This window comes from Zalophus californianus, chromosome 12 (genome assembly GCF_009762305.2).
Source record: "Zalophus californianus isolate mZalCal1 chromosome 12, mZalCal1.pri.v2, whole genome shotgun sequence".
Taxonomy (NCBI): domain Eukaryota; kingdom Metazoa; phylum Chordata; class Mammalia; order Carnivora; family Otariidae; genus Zalophus; species Zalophus californianus.
In genome coordinates this window covers 80,549,328-80,570,307 of record NC_045606.1, presented here as the reverse complement: position 1 = coordinate 80,570,307, position 20,980 = coordinate 80,549,328, and positions in this window count along the sequence as shown.

The window sequence follows — 20,980 nt, the reverse complement described above, 5'->3', positions numbered from 1 at the left end:
GACTGAGCCACCCAGGTGCCCCTTCTCTGTTTTGTTTCTTAAATTCCACATATGAGTGAAACCAGATGCTAGTTGTCTTCGTTTTATGAATTTAAACAGTGGATAAAAATGCATGAAGCTATATACAAAGATGTACAAAATTGAGTTTATGCAAAAACTTTTATTTTTTAAATTTTTTATGCAAAAACTTTTAGAAGAGATTTTTCAATGATCTACACAATGCAGAATAAAACACAAGTGAAAGTTATAAACTGATGGTTTATTTAAATGGAACTCAAATAACCAAAGGTATACAATTTTGTAGTAATCAGTGAGTTATAAATTAAAACCACAATGAAATATTATTTCATAACCGGTATACCAGAAAATGTTGAGTCTGACAATACCAGTGTTAACTTGTATAGAGAGCAATGTGTTAAATTGCATACACTCTGGGTAAATTATTACAAGCACTTTAGATTTCTATTTGCTAATATCTAATTAACATGGCAGTTAGCAAAACTTATGACTAGGTGATTTCTCTCCCAGGAATTGTTCAAACATCTCATATTAGTCTTAGTTCAAAGTAGCTATCTTCACTATGAAAATTAACCTATTGTCATTCATATTGTAAATATATTTGGTATGTTTTTACAGTGCAAAAAATTAATTTATATATAATCTAGTTTCTATCTTTATTAAATTCTGTTATCAATTCTGTGCTGCCTCCACAAAAAGACTTTGCCTTATTTTCACTCTATTCTTTGGAACAAATTAAACTGCACTGAAGTTATCTATTCCTTTTATGGTGGTAGTTTTGTTACAGGTGAGAGTCCGCATTGTGTGAATGGAGGTCTAGGTCCCTGGATTCCTAGAGAATATTTACATGGGGATCTGCGCTGGTAGAAAGATAGTCAGAAGGAAAGTAGCAAGCACAAAGCAGTTTATTAAAGTGAAAATACACTCTCAAGGTGGGAAAGCGGGCAGGTTCCAAAAGGTGGAAGCAACCCCTACGTTGTTTTGGGATTGGATATTACTGGGTCTTTCTGGGCTGGGAGGAGCTGTGGGTACAGTGGGGTAGTCTCCAGGGAGGCTGTTTCCAATCATTTGGGAGACTCCTGTCAAATGATTGGGTTAGGAGGGGGAGTTTTTGACCCTACAAGGTTTGAACCATCAGGGCAGCCTTTCTCCATGGTTAGGGGGTGAGGCAGTGGAGGTTGGGGAGGCTGTTCCTGCATGCAAATACATTATAATGAGTCTAGGGATTACCCTGGGGCAGAGGTAGAAGAGGAGAGTGCATTTTCCACACCTGTGGCTCTTGATCTATCTTGGAAGCCACAAGGTCAGGATGTTGTGCCCCCAGGCTTTTAATGTGAAGCTTATTTATCACTGTCCTTGTCTCCAGCTCCTTTCTCTATCATTCCCCTTCAGTGACTTGGGAATCTACCTCCAGGTGTTCCTTCCACTGCTCAGGTCTAGTTACTACCTAACAGTTTCACCCATGCCAGGGTTTAAATTTTAATTATATTGTATTTAACAAAATTTTTTTGTGGTTTTTTTTCCTAATATACCCTGTAGGTGTATTTTTTTTCTATTCTCTACCGTTTTGTTCTTTATTTCCACCAAATTAGCTTAACTAGTTGGTTGTCTATTTTTTCCATCTGCATTTTTAAAGAACCACATCATTGATTTGTTCAGATTTTCTGTTTTCTCATTCATTGATTTCAGCTGTTATATTATTTAGTTTCTTCCTCCAACTTTATTTTTTTCTGTACTTTTAAAAAAAAATTTTTGGTTTAATGATCAATAAATTTGCATCTGTTCTTAATTTGTATTGTAAATATTTAAAGCTATATATTTTCCCTCTCCAGAGTGTAATCCATCAATTCTAGTACATAATATTTCCATATCAGTATTTTCCAAATATTATGAAATATTAGTTTTTGTTTATTGTTTTACTTAAATGTTTTTAAAGTATTTAAAAATTTACCATTGTTTTGTTTCCATTTTTTTATTATAAAATTTTAGTTTTACTTCATTATGATCAGCATAGGTCACTTTACTGTTTTGGAAAAATATTTTGCTTTTTCTTTGTATTCAAGTGATTAAGGTGTTCTTTTGTACCCTTGAAAAGAAAATCTGCTTTATGTTTTTATAGAATAGAGTCTAATAAATCAATTTGATTTCTCTTATATTTACCTATTTTTCTCTATTTGGTTTTTATGTGCTGATGGAAATAAATTATCTTCTGATTAATCTTTGTTTCTATATTTCTCCTGGCATTTCCTGTAGTTTTTATTTATAAATATTGAAATTCTACTGTTTGATTTTAAAATCATTATTAAAGTCTCCTCATTTCAACTATCATTATTCTATTTCAACTTTTAGTGTTTTTTATTGTTTTAAATTAATTTTTATTAATATTGATACCAGGTTATTTGGAAGAAAAATACTTATGATAGATTTTCATGATTCTAATAACTCTTTATTTTTAGAGTGCCTCTCTTTTGTCTTGAGAAAGCTTTTTCCCCTCTTAAGTTCAAACTGTTGATATAAAATTATGCTCCTTTTCAACTGCATTTTTCAGGTATCTTTTTTTTCAGATATATCTTTGACCATCCTTTTCCTTTGAGACTTCCTGTATTAGTCATAACTGTATCTCATATTTAACTAACACATTTTTTTCCCTTTGAACAACTGATTACAAATGCTTGTGTGTGGGTGGGTGTGTGTAGGAATGTGTATATATGTATATGCTTGGTCTGATATGCTTGGCTTTAATTATATCACCTCATGTTTGTACTATATAATTCTTCCATTTAATCTTCCTTTAAAGTATTTGATTTGCATTGTCTTTGTCTTATTTCCTGTATGTGTGTTTCGCTTCTGACAATTTGGAGGGGGCTTATATTCAGGACTTAGTTCTTCTTGTGATTATATTTATTGCTTTATATGTCCTATCAGCTTTTCTTTTTTAAGTTTTTTAAATTTTTTATTTAAATTTAATTAGCCAATATATAGTACATCAGCTTTTCTAAAATGCTGTATTTTGGTTATTTTGGTTATTTCATGTGAATGATAAGGACAACATAAATAATTAATAATTTCTATTTTCTCCTCCTACCCATTCTAACTCTAGGTTTGGGTAGCCCTATTGTTTTTTGTATTTATTTATATAACAATATTTGAATCTGGCCTCACATTAGAATTTTCAAGGGTGGGGTGTGGAGGGAAGGCCTTTTAAAATACAGTGTTGTCAAATTTTACACCCGAAGATTCTGGTTGTTTGAGTTGGAGCCTGTGTGTTATCATTTATAAAATTCCTAGTGATGCTAATGTGTAGCTAATGTTGAAAACCAGTCAGTGGGTAATTTTTAGAGCTTTAATTAAAGTGCATCCTCATCAGTCTCTATTCTTGGATATGGGTCTGCTGTTCTTTGCAAGTAGCAAATCTCTCGAGTTCACAATGAGGTGGTGACAGTTGTGGCAGTTCATCTGTGTACGTGTGTGCATCTGCATGCTTGTGTGTAGACTTCTTTTTTAGTATGAGTTAGCCATTAAACTTGTCAAATGACAACAATTGGCAGGTCCAGAGTGTTTTGCTACTCTGTGTCTTCTTCACCTTGCAACCCCTGTTACCTGCTTTTTGTAGTAGTTTGGGCATTTGCTTATAAAGATGCCCCCAACCCATCCCCTGTCTCTCAGTGCTACTAAACAAGTTCCAAGGAGACTGTCACAGCAAGTTCATGCAGCACAGCCTTGGAATTTCAAGCATGAAATCCTTGGTTTAGCCCCTGTTTTAGAGGCCTATTTGGTTTATTTGATCTGAAAAATCTGCTGATTCTGTGTCCTCTGTGGTAGTCTTTTTCACCTAGTACATGTGGTTGCTCTTTTCACACAGTATGTGTAGAGATATAGATCTGTGCTGCTTCAATAAAGATATATATGTATATGTATATATATTAGAGAGAGAGAGAGAGAGAGAGAGAGAGCAAGCATGTGGTGGGGGGAGGGCAGAAAGAGAGGGAGAGAGAGAATCTTTTTTTTTTTTTAAAGATATTATTTATTTATTTGAGAGAGAGAGAGAGAATGAGAGATAAAGAGCATGAGAGGGAAGAGGGTCAGAGGGAGAAGCAGACTCCCTGCCGAGCAGGGAGTCCGATGTGGGACTCGATCCCGGGACTCCAGGATCATGACCTGAGCCGAAGGCAGTCGCTTAACCAACTGAGCCACCCAGGCGCCCAGGAGAGAGAGAATCTTAAGCAGGCTCCACTCCTAGCTCGATCCCAGGACCCTGAGATCATGACCTGAGCCTAAATCAAGAGGTAGACACTTAACTGACGGAGCCACCCAGGTGCCCCTTAACTGTTTACTATTTTAATAAAAGATACAAATAAATCTGAAAAGTGTTAATCAAACTTATTTTTTCAATATTTTTGAAGTTTTTATTTATTTATTATTTAGTTTTTACAGATTTTATTTATTTATGTCAGAGAGAAAGAGCAGACAAGCAGGGGGAACGGCAGGCTCCCCACTGAGCAAGGAGCTGATGTGGGACTCGATCCCAGGACCCTGGGATCATGAACTGAGCCTAAATAAAGAGTCAGACGCTTAACTGACTGAGCCACCCAGGCGTCCCAAGTTTTTATTTAAATTCTAGTTAACACAGTGCAATATTAGTTACAGGTGTACAATTTAGTGATTCAACACTTAGATACAAGACCCAGTGCTCATCACAAATTTACTCCTTAATCCCCAACCCCTATTTAACCCATCCCACTACCCACCTCCCTTCTGATAACCATCAGCTTGTTCTCTATAGTTAAGGGTCTGTTTCACGGTTTGCCTCTCTCTTCTTTTTCCCAGTGATCCTTTATTTTGTTTCTGAAACCTGAGAGGGAAACAAACCGTAAGAGACCCTTTTTTTTTTTTAAGATTTTATTTATTTGACAGAGAGAGACACAGCAAGAGAGGGAACACAAGCAGGGGGAGTGAGAGAGGGAGAAGCAGGCTTCCTGCTGAGCAGGGAGCCCGACACGGGCCCAATCCCAGGACTCTGGGATCATGACCAGAGCCGAATGAAGGCCGACGCTTAAGGACTGAGCCATCCAGGTGCCCCAAGAGACTCTTAATCATAGGAAACAAACTGAGGGTTGCTGGAGGGGAGGGAGGTGGAGGGATGGGTTAACTGGATGATGGACATTGGGGAGGGTATGTGATATAATGAGCACTGGGTATTTTATATAAGACTGATAAATCACAGACCTGTACCCCTGAAACAAATAATACATTATATGTTAATTAATGGAATTTAAATTTTAAAAAATTCCACATATGAGTGAAATCAGATGGTATTTGTCTTTCTCTGACTGACTTATTTCACTTAGCATAATACTCTAGCTCCACGACCTCATTGCAAATGGTAAGATTTCATTCTCTTATAAAAGAGGGTAATATTCCATTATATATTTAGATATAGCTATCTATAGATATATATCACATCTTCTTTATTCATTCTTCCATTGATGGACATTTGGGCTCTTTCTATTTTGGCTATTGCTGATAATGCCACTATCAGGCTGCATGTGTCTCTTTGAATCAGTATTTTTATATACTTTGTGTAAATACCTCATAGTACACTTGCTGGATCATAGGGTAGTTCTATTTTTAACATCTTGAGGAACCTTCATACTGTTTTCCAGCATGGCTGCACCAGTTTGCAGTCCCACCAACAGTGTAAGAGGGTTCCCCTTTCACCAACATCCTCTCTAATCCCTGTTGTTCCTTGTGTTGTTGATTTTAGCCATTCTGACAGGTGTGAGGTGGTATCTCATTGTAGTTTTGATTTGTACTTCCCTGATGATGAGTGATGTTGAACATCTTTTCATGTGTCTCTTGGCCATCTGTATGTCTTCTTTGGAGAAATGTCTCTTCATGTCTTCTGCCCATTTTTTAATTGGATCATTTGTGTTTATGATACTGAGTTTTATAAGTTCTGTATATATTTTGAATACTGACCCTTTATCAGATATGTCATTTGCAAATATCTTCTCCCATTTGGGGTTGCCTTTTAGTTTTGTTGTTTCCTTTGCCATGCAGAAACTTTTTATTTTGACGAAATCCCAGTAGTTTATTTTTGCTTTTGTTTCCCTTGCCTCTGGAGACATATCTAGAAAGAAGTTGCTAGGGTCAATGTCAAAAAGGTTGCTGCCTGTGTTCTCCTCTAGGATTTTAATGATTTCTGGTACCCCATTTAGTCTTTCATCCATTTTGAATATATTTTTGTGTATGATGTAAGAAAGTGGTCCAGTTTCATTCTATTGCATGTGGCTGTCCAGTTTTTCCAACGCCATTTGTTGAAGAGACTGTCTTTTTCCCTTTGGATATTATTTCCTGCTTTGTAAAAGTTTAATCGGCCAGATAGTTGTGAGTCCACTTCTGGGTTTTCTATTCTATTTTTGTGCCAGTACCATACTGTTTTGATCACTATAGCTTTGTATTATAACTTGAAGTCCAGAATTGTGATGCCTCCAGCTTTGCTTTTCTTTTTCAAGGTTGTTTTGGCTATTTGGAGTCTTTTGTGGTTCCATACAAATCTTAGGATTGTTTGTTCTAGCTCTGTGGAAAATGCTGTTGATATTTTGATAAGGATTGCATTAAATGTGTAGGTTGTTTTGCATAGTACAGACATTTTAACAATATTTTTTTCAACAATAAAATTATGGCCAGGAAAATTGTGAACTATCTAAGTATTTTTGCCCAATAAATATTCTTACCTGTGTTGGGTATATATATATATATATATATATATATATATATATATATATATATATATATATGCATGTTTGAAAGTTATCATTTTCACTGAAAATTCACTAAAAAGACAGCAAGAAGAATGTTCACCAGGAACTTGAGCCAAGATTTTCTAAAGACAAAGGTATGTTATATTGTTTTCTAGAAGTACCAAGGTAATGTAAAGCAAGTCAGAGAAGGTAGAAGGTGAGGAAGAAGCAATGAATTTATGGGTATATGATACTGTCCAGGGCTGCAGGGTTTCCTTTGGTTTACCTATGCTATTGACACTATAATGCAGAAGCCATCTTTATCTGCATGTGTCACAGTCATCTTAAAACAAAAGCTGTAAAACCCATCTCAAAATCCACTAAGTGAGATTCTCCTAATTCAATGTTGCAAAACCACCCCATAACCTAAGCCAGAAATGTTGGAGGTACTTCTTCTTCATGTAAGGTATGATTCTACGTCCTACAAACCCCTTTACTTTGTTTTCTTCTATTTGTACCCACTGCCACTATCCTGTGTTGTGGTAATACCACTTAACAGTTGCAAATAACCTCTTCACTAAAATTCTTGCTTGGAATATTCAATTATCTGACATGCCTCAGTAATTTGAAAATGCAAATCTGATCCCCTCTTTCTAATATATACTTACTGATTTTTGGATAAACTAAAACTTAATATTGTTCAGTAGGAAGTTCATTATTAGGCAGGCTGTACTTACCCTTCCATCTGCATTCCTTTTTAGAAGTTTTCACCCTTGGTCATAGGCATTATCTATGAGCAATATAGATGATATTCAACTTCTCACAAGTGCAAATATCTCTTTCAACTTTGAAACTTACAACAACTTTAGTGATTAGGCTTAAAACAAAAATAATGTAAATGTTATAAATTATGGATCAAAAACTTAATGTGGAATTAATAATTATTAGCAACATCTGGGCCAGTTAGTCAAAAAAAGATTGGAATTGATATTATTTGCCAATTATACTTGTATTAATTCTCCATTTAATACACTATGAATTAAATTTCTAATATATTTTACTAATCATATTTGTAATTCACACAAGTTGAGGAAGGTGGAAGATATATTACTTAGATGACAAAAAAATATACAGCATGATGCAGGGAAGGTATTACCTTGGTGCTTTCCACCTCAAGAGGGAAGTCTGAATAGAAAGAAACCACTAAAACAAGAGTAAACTGGAAAAAAAAAATAGAGGAAGGCATCAGTCATCAGATTGAAAGATATCCAAAAATTCCAGAAGCAGAAGGAATAGAAGAAACTGAATGCCTGGCAATATTTTGATTTGTAGCTACATATTTTACCTTGTTGGGTGCTAGATATTTTTCATTTCTAATAATATTCTTGAGGTTTATTCTGGGAAGCAGTTAAGTTATTTGGGAACAGTTTGATAATTTTGTATCTTGCTTTTAAGCTTTTTTAGCATTAGCGTAGGGCTAATTTTGTCTCCCTGCTGACGCACAACTCTCAGTACTCTATCCAAGCCCCAAGTTTTCACACACTGGCTGATGAGAAGAGGAATTATTCTGGCCCTGTGTGTGATCTCCAATTATTGTTTCATCTATCTTCCCAGGCTTCAGGGATGTTTTTTACCCACATGGCTTTTCTTTTTTAAATTAAGCTTTTAATTTTGAGATAATTGTAGAATCATAAGCAATTGGAAGATATAATACAAAGAGAGCCCATGTGTCCTTTGTCCAGTCTTGCCCAGTGGTCTCAGTGATGACATCTGGCAAAACTATAGTACCGTATCTTACAGAAGGATATTGATATTGATACAGTTGAGATACAGAGCGTGTTCATCACCACAAGGATCCCTCAGGCTACATACCCTTCTTCTTCCCTGTCCCTTCACCCCTTTCCGTACTTAAACATTAATTCCGAAACATTAATTGATTCACTATTTCTAAAGTTTTTCATTTAAAGAATATTATATAAATGGAATCATATAATATGGAGTATTTTGTTTTTGAGTTTTTTCTCAACCAATCTCAATCCAGAGATTCATCCAGGTTGTTACACATTTCAATAGTTCATTCTTTTTTATCACTGAATAGTGTTCCATGGTATGAATGAACAACAAACTTTTTAAACTATTCACCTGCTAAAGGACATCTGGGTTGATTATTCCTTTTTGACTATTACAAATAAAGCTGCCATGAACAATTATAATAAGGCTTTTGAGTAGACATAGGTTTTCATTTCTCTGGGATATATGCCTCGAAGAGTAATTGCTAGGTCACATGAGTTACAAGTTTAGTTATTTTAAGAAACGGACAGATTGTTTTTCAGAATTGCTTGCTGTTTTTTATATTCCCATCAGCAACGTTTGAGTGATTCAGTAGAAAGTGGATCAGTAGAAAGCCCGTCCTCACCAGCATTTGGTATTGACAGATATTTTTAAATTTTAGCCATTCTGTTAGGTATATAATGACAGTTTATTGTGGTTTAATTTAAATTTCCCTGATGGCTGATGATGATGAATAGCTTTTCATGTGCTAACTTGCCATCTGTGTATCTTCCTTGATGAAATATCCTTTAAGTCTTTTGCACATGTTTGTAGTTTTACTTTTGTGTTTTGAGAGCTCTTTCTTTATTCTACTAGATACTAGTCCTTTGTTAAATACGTAGTTTGCCAATATTTTCTCCCACTCTGTAGCTTATCTATTCATTCTCTTTCAGATTCTTTCACAGAGTAAAAGTTTTTAATTTTTTGACATCTAATTTGTCAGATTTTCCCTTTATAGGACAAACTTTTGGTGTTAAGTTTGAGAACTCTTTACCTGGACCTAGACCCTGAAAATTTTTTCCTGTTTTTTCTTTCTGTAACTTTTATCGTTTTACACTTTATTTTTACATCCATGATCCATTTTGAGTTAATTTTTGTGTATTGTGTGAGACTTAGGTCAAGGTTCATTTTTTGCCTGTACATTTCCAGATTCTCCATCACCATTGCTGAAAGGCTGTCTTTCCTCCTTTGAATTGCTTTTGTCATTGAATGGAAAGTTAGAATGATATTCAAAGGGTTGTAAGGAGATTTTTTAAAAATTACTTCTTCTTTGTGAAAAAGAAAACCAAGGCTTACCTGATATATGGTAAAAACTTGAGATGTAAATTAGAGAGAAGAATAAATAAATAGAACAAAATTGACCATGAAGACACAAAGGAAATAGAAAAGAAGAAATCTAAAAGAGGAGGAGGAGGAGAAGGGACAGAAAACGAAAAGAAAAATATCTCAAAATTAGCCACTCAGAGAATTTTGAAGACATAGTGTAATCCATGATATAAGAACAAGATGTTATGAAATACAGATAAAGAAACAGTTTTTGAATTTAAAAATAATTGCTATATATCTTTTTATAAAAGGCATTGGTGGGATATTTTTGTGGAATGAGAAAAGTAAAATCTAATTTTAATAACACCACATATTTAATTATAGTCAAATTTCATTATACCTATAATGAACATATTGTCAGAAATTACATTCATAGCTTTAGCACCTGATGATGAAATGTGGCTGAGACTAGCTTTTTTGTAATGAATTAAAGTGAAAATTGCTTTGATCTCAAGAAGAAGAGCAGTGCCCAGACATAACCTTCACTTTCTTAGCTCCAGAACTATTAGAGGGATCATTTTATTTTGCTGGGCTATTTGTGAATTTCTTTATTTTTTAAATGAGTTGACAGATTTTAGATTGAAAGGTAATGGCATTTTTATAGGAAGTTAAAGAAGTCAAACCTAGTTAGAGTTCAGTTTACATTTGCCCTTTTATTTACTGAAAATCCAAAAATGTCATATCATATAATCATAAGCCAACAAAGCACTGTTTATAGAGAAAACTGGCACTCTGAGATTGGCAGATAAATCTTGTGTTGTACAGGATTTTGCTTTTAGTGGATTTCCTTGTCATCTGATTAATAAAGCCCTGTTAAAACAGGGGTCTGTATGTAAGTTTTCATAATGATATTCAAGTGGGAAAGACTCCACCCATACTGAAATGTATTTATTGTCTTCTAACAGATTAAATATTCAGGGCAACAAACAATTTTCAGTGATACAGAGTGTGTTATATATAAAATGCTTGGAGATCTGGTCATAATCCCAGTTCTGCCAGCAACTGATGATGACCTTGAGAAAGTATATGTATTCAATTACTCAATTATTGCCTTTTAAAATAAAGGTATATTTTATATTTGACATTTTAATGGAAGGTTGTTGCAGAGATATCATCTCAAATATGTATATATTACAGTGATAGATATTGAGATCCCTGTCAGAATTTCTAAACCCTTCATATATTTCCTGATCCCTGGATGATGGGTTTTCCATACCTATCAGTTAACAGTTATTAGTAACCTTGAAGATATATTTTTTGTATTAGAGTATAATGTGGCTCCAAAATGTATATAATCTCATTATTATTTTCAAATTTCATTAAATCTTCATACACAGATCCATATGCTCGTTTTTGTTATCCATACAAGTATTCATCAGTATAGCTCTAATAGAGGAACATAACCCATTGCTTTTAGAGCCAGTGAATTTTACAAAGAAAATAAAAGTAGTTGCTTCTCTTTTTCATCATGTAGACTCTATTCAGCTTTATTCTGTATAAAATTATAGTGTGAAAAATATATGTATATATGCAATCCCTCAATGAATTATTTTGTACAGTAAGTGTTCATATATCTATTTACCCTAATATTTACCTTTTATGATAGTTTTTATTGTTTTCTGAATTTCCATGTTTTCTCCCTAGAATCATTTTCCTTTTGCCTGAAGAACTCATTTTAGTATTTCTTTTAATATTGGGTGCTTGCTAGGAGCTAAGGGGAAGGGAAAATGGGGAATTGATAGTAAATGGGCATAAAGTTTCAGTTAAGCAAAATGAAAAATTTCTAAAAATATGCTGTACAATATTGTGTATTACATAGGCAATGATGCTATACACTTAAAGTTTTGTTAACATTAATCTATTGGCAACAAATTATTTTATTTACTTTTTTGTTTGAAAAAAGGATTTTTTTTCCTTCACATTTGAGGGAAATTTTTATTAGGTCTACAACTCTAGGTTGGCAATAGTTTACTGTTAGCCCTTTAAAGATGTTACTTTATCAGCTGCTGGTTAGTTGTATACCTTTGAAGAAAGCATATCATTTTCCTGCCCTTGACTGCTTTTAAGATATTTTTCTCGTTATCTTTGGTTTCAGCAATTTCACTATGATGTGTTTAGGTGTGGTTTTCTTCTTATTTATTTACTTGGGTTTTGTAGAATTTCTTTATTCTCTGGCTTGATGACATTTTTCAGTTTTGGAAAGTTCTTGACCACTATTTCTTTAAATATTTCCTCTTTCCCTTTCTCTTCTCCAGTCTGGGTTGCTAGTATGTTAGACATTTCAATGTGTCTCTTATGTTTCTCTCCAAGGATAATTTGCACCATCATGTGCCAGGCTCAGAGGAGCAGATCACCCCAATCCAGTTTAAGACAGAGCTGCTGATTTCAGGTTTTGGAGTCTCTTTTTTCTTTTCTTCCTATTCCCTTCCCTCCTCCTCTTCATTTTTCTTCCCCCTCCTTTCTGTCTGTCTCCTATGTTTCCCTCTTCTTGGATTTACCTTCACTCCTGTCTCATAGCCCTTCATTAGTTGCGAATGTGTATTCTGGAATTTGTACAGGATCTCTCTTATTTAGTGATTTCTGGATCTTAATTTTTGTGTTCTCAGTATGACCAACTATTATCCCAAATCTCTCGTCTGCATTTCAGATCTCTCTACTTAGCTCCTTAGTCCCTTGCCCTTGGCAAATGTCGTTTTTTGTGTTTTTTGTTGTTCAATTTAAATTCAATTAATTAACATATAGTATATTATTAGTTTCAGAGGTAGAGGTCGAATTCAGTGGTTCATCAGTCTTATATAACACCCAGTGCTCATTACATCACGTGCTCTCCTTAATGCCCATCACCCAGTTGCCCCATCCCTCCACCCCCCTCCCCTTCAACTCTTGGCAAATGTCTTAAGGGAAAAACCCATATAAAGTATCTGTTTTACTTCTCTGTGTTACACTTCCTTGGGGATCTAGTTCATCAATTTCTGGATACCTTGGCAACCCCAAACTCAATATTTGTCTCTGAGTTTCTCAAAACTTGCTTCAAGTGTGCTGGATTTTTCATCTGTTAGCAGAGGTCCTTTGAAACACTTCTTAGTGTTTTGCCTCATTCCAAAACTTGGTAAGCATCCCAAGGGCAAAGTGCTAACATTCTTCCCTTAGCCTCCTCCAGTCAAATGTATAGAAATGTTAGCCACCTAGCATCTGAGTTTTTGTTCCCATATTGAGGTTATAATACTCTGCACTGTTTTTTTGGCCATTTCAGCTCTAATTTACTCTGCCAGCTCTGAGCTTCAGGTATCAGAGTCAAGTGCATTGAATTAGAGTGACTAAATGAAGAAATTAAAAAAGAAAAAGAAAATAGCTTTACAAAAGAGTAGTTCATGATTTTTTCCCAATGCAGTTTGGCCATAGGTATTGCATTTTTAAATATTTGGTCATATTTTATGCTTTACTATTCATTTCAACCTGAAAATCTTCTGACAGTAGACTATTTAAGTATAAATTGGCAGTTTATATATGCATGTAAAGTATATAAGGTGATACATATCTGTTCTTCCTATTAAATAATATTATCCTTGGAAACAGAAACTTTATCTGCTTTTGCTTCAAATATGCTGTAAGTAAACCAAATGTGTTTTTCTCTGGCAAGAATTTTTTTTTAACTTTTCTTAATTGTAAACTTTTAGTTGGTCTATATTGTAGCTTTCTAAACTTGATAATACTGGCTTCCATTTAAACAATAACATATAAACCATGTCAACAATATCTGGCATTCACAAAATGAGTAATCAAGAAGTAATATTTTTTTTTTTTTGGTTTATAGTCCCCTTAATCCTTCAGAAACCATCACAAATCCAAATCATGTTCTCAATGTTAAGTTTTATGCTGGGATCTCATCTATAGTAGATAAAAGAGCTATACGATTATATGCTGCAAGATGCCTCCCTAGAGGACGTGAAACAGCAGGTGTTAAAGAAAAAGCATAAGGTGCCCAGATTTCTCATTGCATTATGTGAAAATGGTCTCTACAGATATTTCGATATTTCTCTTCAGTATCATGGTGTTTACTGTCATATCATTTTGTTTCCATTTATTGTTGTTCGAATTGTATAATATCAGGTCTTTGTTATTTTCAGAAGGTATGTTTCTGGAATTATATTTTTAAAAATGCATGATGGCAGCATTAGCAAGTACTGAGTGTCCCGTGATCCATAAAACATATAACTACATTTGATTTCATGGGGATACTTTCTTATGTTCTGTAGCCTATATGAACAAATAGATAATTCTGAATAATGTACCATATTAAACCACGTTTAGTAGTTTTCAACCCTATTATTCATAAATGTATCATTCAGTAAATACAGGAAGTCTTTTTTTATTTTAAAATTCCACTGTAATTAACATACAGTGTTATGTTAGTTTCAGGTGTACAAAACAGTGATTAAAAATTATATATATTACTCAGTGCTCATCGTGACAAGTGTACTCTTAATCTCTTTCACCTACCTCACCCATCCCCTATCCATCTCCCCTCTGGTAACCACCAGTTTGTTTTCTATATTTAATAGTCTTTTTTTTTGTTTGTCTATTTTTTCTTTGTTCATTTGTTTTGTTTTTTAAATTTCACATATGAGTGAAATCATATGGTATTTGTCTTTCTCTGACTTATTTCACTTAGCATTATACCCTCTAGATCCATCCATGTTGTTGCAAATGGAAGATTTCATTCTTCTTTATGGCTGAATAATATTCCATAAATATATGTATGTATATACACACACATACCACATCTTATCCAGTCATTTGTCAATGGACAATTGGGTTGCTTCCATAATTTGGCTATTGTAAATGATGTTGCAATAAACAGAGGGGTGCATATATCTTTCAGACTAGTGTTTTTGTATTCTTAGGGTAAATACCCAGCATTGTAATGACAGGATCATATGATAATTCTATTTATTTTTTGAGGAACCTCCATACTGTTTTTCACAGTGACTGTACCAGTTTGCATTCCCACCAATAGCGTACAAGGGTTCCTTTTTCTCCACATCCTCACCAACACTTGTTGTTTCTTACATTGCTGATTTTAGCCATTCTGACACGTGTGAGGTAATATCTCAGTGTAGTTTTGATTTGCATTTCCCTGATAATTAGTGATGTTGAGCATCTTCTCATATGTTTATTGGCCAGTACAGGAATTCTTATGTGGCATATTTCAATGCCTTATTTAGAAGAGACACCTTTTATTAACTTCATATAAGGAAGGATATATGTAGAACTCCATGCTATTTAGTTATCTGGTCCTCAACAAAAGGTAAGGCTTTGGGCTTTGGGAATATCTGGTGCTTTACATCCTGAGCTTCAGAATATCTGCAGAAGATGAAGGATAATCCAAACTTCAGGACAGAATGAACTTTCTTTATTCAATATCTAGTAGGGTATTATAGTTATGAAAAAGATCTTGATATCACTCAGTGATTCACAATGGCCTTCTAGGACTGCTCTAAATGGGTCTGCCTTTCTATGGGGTGCCTTGGAGATACAGAGCTTTCCCCGTGTTACAGTGTGCAGAATATCAGAACTAGCCTCAAGCTGTAGAAGGCCCACTGGTGCAGGATATACACTGCGATGCACCCACTGACCAGTCTTTTGAGTCTCTGTTCCATTCAGGGGTGCTGTGATTTGTGCAAGATTGTCACCATGAGTAAAGTGGAGGAGAGATTGAAAATGCAGTGAGAAGGGGGACATTAAAGTCTATCCAGTGGAACACTTTACGTTTCCAAGTATTCATTCTGATTTAGTCAACCTTCATCCTGAGTATATTTTACTTATATTATTCTTACTTCTAGTTCTCCTTTATCTTCTAAAACTAAACTCTGGGCATGTTCAGACTTCTTGGAACCTAGGAGCTGAGGCCTTGTGGAAAAGTCAAAGGGTGGATGATAGTGCTCCTCAGGTCACACATTCCCCACACGTTTTTTTTTTTTTTTTTCACATGTTCACTGCTCAGGACAGGGGTGTGGCAAATTAAACCACAGAAATATTCATGCAAGTGTACTTCAAATGAGCAAGATGAATTCTAAGCATATCCATTAAATCACTTTACTTACTAGTCAGACTTTAATACTGCTTCAAATAATGGTTACTGGCAAGTACTTTTTTTAAATCACTAGTAATATTTTGGAAGGAGTTCCTAAAAATTGCTTTATTAAACATAAATTTAAAAGTGCATTATTTTCAGTTCTTTTAGAATACAGATTTTTTTTCTCTTTACTTAAAAAAAGATGACTGTGTTTTAATCATTTCCTTTTGAGGCCAAGGAACAGGTATTCCATTGTTGTTCTACTCAAGTGTAGCTTGTTTCTGTTTAGTTAAAAAAATTTTTGTATTAATGAGGTCAAACTGGAAAAGAAAACTGTGACCATAAAATGATCATTGGAGAAAACACTACCACTATCATTTCATTTCATATTTTTGTCTACATCTCCTTATCATCACACAATCAACACTCCACTGTAAATTGTTTTAACTCTTGCCTCCCCTTTAGTATGTGGCTTCCTTGACAATAGGAATTAGCCTTTATGTCTCTATTCCAATTGGCTAAAACAATATCCAGTAGATGTGAGTGGAACAAAAGGAAAGGGCAGTAAATGAAAGGAAACTTTTATGATTGAAAGGTCAGTTATGTTAGCATTCCAAAAGAAACCCCTCCTTCTCTGGGACTTAGGTTTTATGTCATAAAATTCCCAATTTGTTCATTAAATTTAGGAAGTAGACATGTGTAGTTGAAAGCAATATCTGAGTTGGGAGACTGTTTTGGGGTGCCATTCAAATCTCTGAGTCCATTTCCAGTTTTAAAAACAATACTATTGTATAATTTCATATTTTGGTAATGAAAATAAAAATATTGGATGTTCTAAAATTACAAAGATAATAATGGTTTAAATTGGCTCACCAAAGTTTTTACTGCTACCTGGGAATAATGTCAGCACAGTATATGTGCTATCTCAATTAACCCCCAACCCAAATAGCCCTCATCCCCCTGTGATGTAGGGATTAGTCTTGATTACCTTTTACCATTAGGATACAAGGATTTTAACTAACTTAGTAAGTGATGGAGCCAAGGTTTGAATCTGAGCGATCAAAATCTAGAATCTATACGTTTAGATTAGATTGTGACATTATATAAATAAAAGCTAGGCCTTATATTTAGAACAGTGAAAAATAATGGAAAAAAAGCAAATTATATTTTAGTTTGAAATTTAAGCATTGGGTTTTAAATTTATTATTTTCTATATTTTCAGGTGTGATCATGTGAAATATCAAGAATGAACAAAGTGTTTGTATAAAAATTACTGTTTGTATTATTTGAATATGTGCATGAATATGAGAAACATTTAATTGATGATTTAATGACTTTTGATCAAATAAAAATCTGTCAACTCCACAATTAGCTTTCTTTATTTAAAGGATAAATACAAAGTACTTTACTAAATGTTCTCACATCACACATTAGATAACTTTTTACAATGAGTATATAGAAAGGAACCATCTCTCTGTTGATATGAAGAGGTTTTTGAAAAACTTGAATTTTGCTTCTTACTGTGATAATCTAGCTTATAGTAGATCATTTCTTTTTCAGAATACAGTTAGAAAAACTGGGTAATATTCTCAGCACAAAGCAAACATCTATTTTAAAGCATTGGAGAAACAATGAGCCAGGTCACTTAGTCAATTATCTGCTGATTTCTGAGCAGTGGATCTGGAGAATTAGAGAAGCTAAGATGAAACTCTTCTCTAAAAGAGAAGCTGTACAATTCTATGTGGTGGCCTTTCATAAATTACCTTAGACTTATTCATAGCTATTTGATGCCATTGGTTGTCATTGTAATTATTTTTTTAATTTTATTTTTTAATGTCAGTAATAGGAAATAATTAATTTTCTTTTTTTTTTTAAAGATTTTATTTATTTATTTATTTTTGAGAGAGAGAGAGCATGAGAGGAGGGAGGGTCAGAGGGAGAAGCAGACTCTCTGCTGAGCAGGGAGCCCGATGTGGGACTCGATCCTGGGACTCCGGGATCATGACCTGAGCTGAAGGCAGTCGCTTAACCAACTGAGCCACCCAGGCGCCCGGGAAATAATTAATTTTCATGTATCAACCTGTATCCTGTAGTTTTGCTGAACTCACTCACTGATTTCAATATTTATCTGTAGGTGCTCTCTTAATTTCCATATTGTCTGCAAAAAAGGAAAGTTTTATTTTTTACTCCGCAATCATTCCTTTATTTCTTTCTCTTTTCTTATTGCTTAAGCTATGACTTCCAATTCATTGTTCAATAGAAGCGGTCATAGTAGATACCCTCTTTTTCCTTCAGGAAAATGGCTTTTGACATTTCACCATGAAATGTGATATATGCTATATGTGTTTTTGTAGATAGCCTTTATAAGATAAGGAACTTTTTCTCTCTCATTAGTTTATTACATGTATTTATGAAGAAAAGATGTTGAATTTTATGGAATGCTGAGATTACATGATTTTTCTCCTTTATTTTGTTATTGTTATGAATTACATACATTAATTTTAAAATGTTAAACTCTAATATATACCAGAAATAAACACAACTTAGTCAAGATATATTCCCATATTATACAATCTTGGATTTTAATTGTCAATATGTTGTTTGTGATATTTATATTTCTGTTCTATCATACTTTCATTATCATTCAGTTAAAGTATTTTCTAATTTTAGTTGTGGTTTCTTTTTTGATCCATGGGTTATTTAGAAGTGCATTGATCTGTCCACAATAGCCAAACTATGGAAAGAGCCAAGATGTCCATCGATGGATGAATGGATAAAGAAGATGTGGTATATCTATATACAATGGAATATTATGCAGCCATCAAAAGGAATGAGATCTTGCCATTTGCAATGACGTGGATGGAACTGGAGGGTATTATGCTAAGCGAAATAAGTCAATCAGAGAAAGACATGTATCATATGACCTCACTGATATGAGGAATTCTTAATCTCAGGAAACAAACTGAGGGTTGCTGGAGTGGTGGGGGGTGGGAGGGATGGGGTGGCTGGGTGATAGACATTGGGGAGGGTGTGTGCTATGGCGAGCACTGTGAATTGTGTAAGACTGTTGAATCACAGACCTGTACCTTTGAAACAAATAAAACATTATATGTTAAAAAAAAAAAGAAGAAGAAGATAGCAGGAAGGGAAAAATGAAGGGAGGAAATCGGAGGGGGACTATGGACTCTGAGAAACAAACTGAGGGTTCTGGGGGGGGATGGGTTAGCCTGGTGATGGGTATTAAAGAGGGCATGTACTGAATGGAGCACTGGGTGTTATACGCAAACAATGAATCATGAACACGACATCAAAAACTAATGATGTATGGTGATTAACATAACATAATAAAAAAAAAAGAAGTGCATTGATCAATTTCTAAATATTTGGTGAGTTGTTTAGATACATTTTTATTACTGACTTGGCTTAATTTCATTCCTTTGAAATTTGTTGATACCAGAATTGTGACATGGTATATGGTTAACTTTGGTAATAGCCCACATGGATTTGAGAATAATATATATTCTTAAGTTTTTGAGTTGTTCTATATTTACTAAGTTGCTCATGTTTCATAACCATTTTTTTTCAATTTTTCTATAGCTTAGAAATATTTCATCTTTTTATTTTATCAGTTCTACCTCTCCTTTTAGTTCTGGTAATTAACCTTAATGTCTGCAAATTTAGAATTGTTATATATTCCTGGTAAGTGAACACTTTCATTATTGTTAAATGCCCTATTTTATCTCTAGTAATGCTTATTGTCTTAAAGTTGTTTCTGATATTAGTAGAGTCAAGCAAACTTTGATTAGCATCTGCATGTTATATATTTTTCCAGCTTTTAATTTCCAACTTTGATTTTACACCTGAGGTCTATCTCTTGTAAAAGGGGTGATAATAGTCTCCAAAGTAACAGAGCACCACCAACCTTTTTGTTTCTGTGCCTCTCACGTTATGAATATCCTGCAACGTATGAGTAACAAAAAAAGTAAAAGCTGTTTATTTATACATAGAAGTTGTAAAGTATTATTTCTGAGAAATCATATGCATTTTTATTCTTATATACTATAAAAATGTCATCATTATTTTCTTGCACAAAAATACAGTATTAAACATTAAACTAGTAAAATAGCTCTTTCTTTAGTTTAAATTTGATTAAAAGTTATTTATTTTAAAATAATTATTTTATGCAGTTTTGCAGTGGGATTCCTGGTTATGGTTTTCTCATAACTAAGGTGGCTTTCTCTAGCTTTTCCAAATACGATATTGTTATTACCTAATTAAAAGATATCATATCTATTGGTTACATAGTAATGCCCAGTTTCTTTAACATGTGAAAATACAGTTCCTGCCTAGAGCCCCTAATTCTTCTTTTTAAAAATTCCTTAATCTTAAATTGCAGTTCTTTGAACTAAGTGTATGTGCCTTTGTGCTTTGAACAATCTCATCCTCACACCAGTAGAGCCATTTTCATGGTGCTCTTAGATGGCTCCTGTTTCTTCAATGCTGTGAACCAGTATATTTCTTTGGGGGAGCAATGTTTGACTGCACCTCTCTTCCCCATTCTGGTATATGTAAACTCCCGAACACACAGCCACCAAATATTCTGTGCTCATTTCTATTATTAACATTTATTAAACTGCACTGAAATCCCTTATCTGTTCACTAGAAATAATTTTGAGGACAAGGATTATGTTTTTCATCTTTGTATCATTAATTACTAACACCTATAGAGCAGTAGACAAGTTTTGTAAAGTGGATGAATTCTTTTTAAAATAAAAAGTCGTATCTTAAAGTACTGTGTGCCACTAGGCAGCATCCACTAGCATCACTGGTTTGGAATATGAATTGACAATCAAATGCATGATTCCCAATAGGCTGCTCTGAGAGTGTTCAAACTACCTTACTTCAAGAAAACCATCTGTGGAATGCCTTAGTTTTCATATAGCTAGTGACAACCCCCTCCCCCAACTCATGCACTGATGACTGGTGT